The sequence below is a fragment of the Miscanthus floridulus genome, chromosome 9 (genome assembly GCF_019320115.1).
Source record: "Miscanthus floridulus cultivar M001 chromosome 9, ASM1932011v1, whole genome shotgun sequence".
In the NCBI taxonomy this organism is placed as follows: Eukaryota; Viridiplantae; Streptophyta; class Magnoliopsida; order Poales; family Poaceae; genus Miscanthus; species Miscanthus floridulus.
Window position 1 is genome coordinate 49,244,704 of NC_089588.1, and position 5,878 is coordinate 49,250,581.

The following is a 5,878-nucleotide window of genomic DNA, read 5'->3' on the forward strand; positions in this document are numbered from 1 at the left end:
CGGCGTAAACTAGCTTCTGGATGTGGGGGGTAACGTGTCTTAGTCTCGGAGAGTACTTCACTGATGAAGTAAACAGGTCGTTGGACGGGTAGAGCGTGTCCCTTCTCCTGCCTCTCGACCACTATGGCCGCGCTGACCACTTGGGTTGTCGCAGTGGCGTAGAGCAAGAGGTGCTCGCCCTCGGTGGGCGGAACCAGGACGGGGGGGGGTGGTGAGCAGTGCTTTGAGCCTGGCGAGGGCTTCCTCGGCCTCGACGGTCCAAGAAAAGCGCTCGGACTTTCTTAAGAGGTGGTACAGGGGTAGGCCTTTTTCGCCAAGGCGCGAGATGAAGCGGCTTAAGGCCGCAAGGCACCCCATGACCCTCTGCACCCCTTTGAGGTCCCAGATCGGGCCCATGTTGGTCACGGCCGAGACCTTCTCCGGGTTGGCCTCGATCCCACGTTCTGAGACTATGAATCCCAAGAGCATGCCTCGGGGAACCCCGAAGACACACTTCTCGGGGTTGAGCTTGATGCCCTTCTCTCTGAGACACACGAAGGCAACCTTCAAGTCGCCGACGAGATCACCGGCCTTCCTGGACTTGACTACGATGTCATCCACGTAGGCCTCAACGGTTCGTCCGATGTGTTCGCCAAAGACTTGGACCATGCACCGTTGGTAAGTAGCCCCTGCGTTTCTGAGGCCGAACGGCATGGTTATGTAGCAGTACATGCCGAATGGAGTGATGAAAGAAGTCGCGAGCTGGTCGGACTCTTTCATCTTGATTTGGTGGTAACCGGAATACGCATCGAGGAAGGAGAGGGTTTCGCATCCCGCAGTGGAGTCGACGATTTGGTCAATTCGTGGTAGCGGGAATGGGACTTTCGGGCACGCTTTATTTAGACCAGTGTAGTCCACGCACATCCTCCATTTGCCACTTTTCTTCCTGACTAATACGGGGTTAGCCAACCACTCTGGATGGAATACCTCCTTGATGAACCCGGCTGCCATGAGCTTCTGCACTTCTTCGCCGATGGCCCTGCGCTTCTCCTCGTCAAATCGGCGCAGGCGCTGCTTTGCCGGCCTGGAGCCTGCCCGGATATCTAAGGCGTGCTCGGCGACCTCCCTTGGTATGCCCGGCATGTCCGAGGGACTCCACGCGAACATATCGACGTTCGCACGGAGAAAGCCGACGAGCACGGCCTCCTATTTGCTGTCGAGGGTGGCGCCGATCTTCAGTCTTCGGCCGTCGGGGACGGCGGGATCGACGGGGACGAGCTTGGCGGCCTCCGCGGGCTCGAAGGTCCCGGCGCGCCGCTTGGCGTCGGGAACCTCGCTACCAAGTTGGTCGAGATCGGCGATGAGGGTCTCGGCCTCCACGATGGCCTCGGCGTACTCGATGCACTCGACGTCGCAGTCGTATGCATGTTCGTACGTGGACTCGACGGTGATGATGCCGTTGGGGCCTGGCATCTTGAGCTTGAGGTAGGTGTAATTGGGGATTGCCATGAACTTGGCGTAGCACGGGCGCCCCAAGATGGCGTGGTAAGCACCCTTGAATTCCACCACCTCGAAGGTGAGGACCTCCTTGCGGTAGTTGGAGGGAGTGCCGAAGCAGACGGGTAAGTCGATGCGCCCGAGGGGTCGCGTGCGCTTTCCTGGCACGACGCCGTGGAAGGGCGCGGAACCGCCTCAGAGCAGTGATCGGTCGAGCTCCAGGAGCTCCAGAGTGTTGACGTAGAGGATGTTGAGGCCGCTGCCTCCGTCCATGAGCACTTTGGTAAGTCGGGTGTTGCCGACGATCGGGTCGACGACAAGCGGGTACTGTCCGGGGTTTGGAATATAATCGGGGTGGTCATCCCGATCAAAGGTGATTGCCTCCCGAGACCAGTCGAGGTACCGGGGGGTGGCGACCTTGACCGAGAAAACCTCCCGACGTTCCCTCTTTCGCTGGCGCGCCGTGAGGCATGCCGAGGGTCCGCCAAAGATCATGAAAGCGTTGCGTACCTCGGGGAACCCGTCGTCCTTGTCCTCGTTCCGACCGCCGGGGCCCTTCTGCTTGGCGTCGTCGTCGGGGAGCCCGAGCCTGGCGTAGTAGCGCCGGAGCATGGTGCACTCCTCGAGGGCATGCTTCACCGGACCTTGATGGTAAGGGCAGGGCTTCTTCAGCATGTCGTCAAATAGCCCGGGGCCGCGGGGGCCGCGGGGATTCCTACGATCCGTCATGGCGACATGGACGGCCTCGAGGACTTCCTGCTTCCCTGGGCGACCCTTCTTCTTTTTCTTAGGGAGGTGGGGGGCTGAGGCCTCGGGGGCCTCTTCCCTCCGCTTTCCCTTGGAATCGGCGTTGGGGAAGATGGCTCCGACAGCCTCTTCCCCTGAGGCGAAGCTGGTGGCGATGTCGAGGAGTGCGGCAGCAGAGCGCGGGATGTTGCGTCCTAACTCTCGGACCAAGTCCCGACAAGTGGTGCCGGAGAGGAAAGCCTGGACGATCTCCGAGTCGCCGACGCTGGGTAGCTCGGTGCACTGTTTGGAGAAGCGCCGGATGAAGTCTCGAAGAGACTCGTCTGGCTTCTGGCGGCAGCTTTTAAGATCCCAGGAATTCCCAGGGCGCACGTATGTGCCCTGGAAGTTCCCGACGAAGATCCTAACCAAGTCGCGCCAGTCGTGGATTTGCGAGGGAGGGAGATGCTCGAGCCAGGCTCGTGCCGAGTCCGACAAGAGTAGGGGGAGATTGTGGATGATGAGCAGGTCATCGTCCGCGCCACCTAGCTGGCAGGCCAGGCGGTAATCGGCGAGCCAGAGTTCCGGGTTGGTTTCACCGCTGTACTTCGCGAGGTTGGCCGGCTGTCGGAATCGGGCGGGGAAAGGAGCAACGCGGATGGTCCGGCTGAAGACCCGAGGTCCTGGCGGCTCAGGGGAAGGACTGCGGTCCTCACTGCTATCGTAGCGACCGCCTCGGTGTGGGTGGTAGCCCCGGGCGGCTCCGTCGTCGTGGCGCCGTCGCCTGCCGGCTACTTCGTGGTCACCCTGTGCCTCGCGTTGGTCCCTAAGTCGGTCGCGCACCAAGGGGGCCCTGTTGACCGTCGGCGCGCGAGCGGCCTCGGGATGGGCCGAGGCATCCTGGCCCCGGTGAGGTTGCGCTGTAGGTTGCTCCGAGGTGCTTCCACGCCGGCGGGAGGCGGAACTTTCGGCCTGCTGCACTGCTGCGGTCTCGAGGAGGTCGCGGAGCTCTCTGCGGACCCGTCGCCCCTCGGTGGTGGAGGGCTCGGGCATTGCTCGGACCAGTATCGCAGCTGCAGCGACATTCTGGCTGGCGCGATTAAAGATTGGGGGTGGCTCTCCCCCCTCGTCGTCGTTGATGCGGCGATGGACGTCGCGGGCCCTCCCTCGGGCTCCCCCGCCCTCACCGCGCCCTTGATGCTCCTGCTCGAGAGTGTCCCGAAGCTGTTGCAGAAGGAGTCGGTCTTGCTCGACCTTGGCTCGAAGCTCGCGGAGCTGCTCCAGGTCTGGGCGTCGATGCCCCCCGTGAACGGGATTCTCGTTCCGTGCTGCCGGGGCCTCGAGACGCGGAGGTGTGGCGTCGCCCGCCCCTGCTCGGGGCGGGGAATGGTTGCCTGTCCTCTCGCCCTCTTCGCCCGCCCTTGGCATCCCGAGCCCGACGTGGAAGCACTCACGAGATGGATCGTAAGTCCCTTCATCGTCGGAGTCGGAGTAGCCGAGACAGTAGTCGCTTGCGGCCAAGAATTGGCGCAAAGCCCTAGGGTTGTGGAGTTCGGAGAAATCCACCCTGGGCCATGCCTCGTCCTCGTCCGAGGAGTCGGAGCAGGTGCTCAGGTCGAGAGCGAAGCACTGGCGGCGTTCCGAGGGGTGCTCGTGAGTGGCAGCGTAAGCGTAGGCGTAAGAGGCGGCGGCATTTCTCAACCCAAAGGGGTATGGGGACGGCGCCGTTCCCATATTCTGCCCCACCGGGGTCGGCTCTTCAGGGAGTGGTGGAGCGGAGCTAGATGACCGGGCGTCGCCGTGAGCCACCGGCGATTTTCTTTCGTCCATGCTCATGCCAGACAGGTCCCCAGCCAGGGACCCCGTACCAACAGCTGGTCGAAGGGCATCGGCGGGGAGTGGCGTGCTGCCCCAGGCTCGCGTAGCGTCGGGGTGGCCTTGCTCGCGCCGCGCCTGGCGGGCGTGGCGAGGGCGGCCGCCCGGGCGCCGCCTGCGCCTGGGCTGCCGGGGCGTGACTTCATCGTCGGACGGTGGGGCTCGAGGAGTGAGGAGCACCATGTCGTACTCATGCCCGAGAGACATGAACTCTAGGCTCCCGAACCAAACTACGGTGCCGAGACGCAATGGTCGTACGGGGTCTACCATCCGGAACTTGCTAGGATGACGAAGCTGACACGCAGAGGCCCCTACCTGGCGCGCCAACTATCGGTGCTTTGGAACCGGGGGTCCCTCAACCAACAAGTGAATTTGTGCTGCGTGCCCCTAATCCCGGATGGTGATGCAAAGAGACAAGGTTTATACTGGTTCAGGCAATCGAGGCCCTACGTCCAGTCTGAGAGATTGATCTTGTATTCCTTGCACCGGAGTGCTCATAGCAGGGGGTTACAAGCTAGGTGAGAGAGGGGGCTAGCCCCAGGTCTCGGCGAGGGTGGTGCGGGCTGTTTGAGGCGTTGTCCTCAAGCAGCATAGTGGAAGTGTCTAGTTCTATCCGTGTGTTCGTTCCTCCCCCCCCTAGAAATGGCCCCGGTCCCTCCCTTTTATACTCCAAGGGAGAACTAGGAACCTACATGTGTTGCTACATAGCGTTCTAAAAACAGGGGTGGCGTGTCCGAGCCCTGTAGCCGGCCACTGTTGTGGCATGGTCGACGGAGTGGCCCCGTCCTTGTCGTGCAGAAGTGACACGCCGGTCATACTCGATCTTGTGCGTCGTGGGGCTCCAGTACAGCTTGATGCAGGACATGGCGGGCGACGTGCTGGTCACCGTGCGATGACATCGTAGGGAGCAGCGGCTCTACAGATGCCGAGGCCGAGCCATTGTGGGGGGCTCGGCGGTCATGGGCCCTCAGGCTGCCGAGCCCGTGAAGTAAACTACTGAGGCCTTGGGGGAGTTATTGGCCCTGGGTACTGATTCCGAGGCCACAGTAGCCCAGGCGTGGCTCCCCATGCCGCGTTGTCCTCGGAGCAGGAGTTGGCAGCACAGTGCGGCATGGGCGTCCACCATGCGCATGGTGGTTAGCACAGTGACGGGTAACCCCTGCCCTGGTCCGAGGGACGTGCAGGTCATCGCGTGATGACGTCGTAGGGGGCTGTGGCTTTGCGGGTGCCGAGGCCAAGCCATCGCGGGGGGCTTTGGCGGACATGGATCCTTGGGCTGCCGAGCTCCTGAAGCCAACTGCCGAGGCCTCGGAGGGGATTATTGGTCCAGGGTACTGATTCCGAGGCCACAGTAGCCCAGACGTGGCTTCCCACGCTGCGTTGTCCTCGGAGCAGGAGTTGGCAGCACAGTGCGGCATGGGCGTCAACCATGCGCATGGTGGTTAGCACAGTGACGGGTAACCCCTGCCCGGTCCTGCCTCCTGTCCCGTCGGTCATTCCGCTGTACTATGCCGAGCATGCGGCCAATGTCAGGAGCAGCAGTCGGCTGAGTTAATGTGACACGACGTTTTGTCAGAGGGACGGGAGAAGGAAGAGGCAGCGGAGCGCTGCCGAGCCCGCCTCGCGCGAGACGGAGGGTCGGTGGCCCGGCCGAGGCCTTTGGCGGGGAATCGCCCGAGGTCAGTGGTGAGGGGGCCTCGGGCGGGTCGGAGAATCGGCCGAGGCCAGTGGTGTTTAGCTGGTTTCGATCTTTACGAAGTCTAAGCAGTCGTTTTTTGGGTCTTGCTTAGGGTACCCCTTC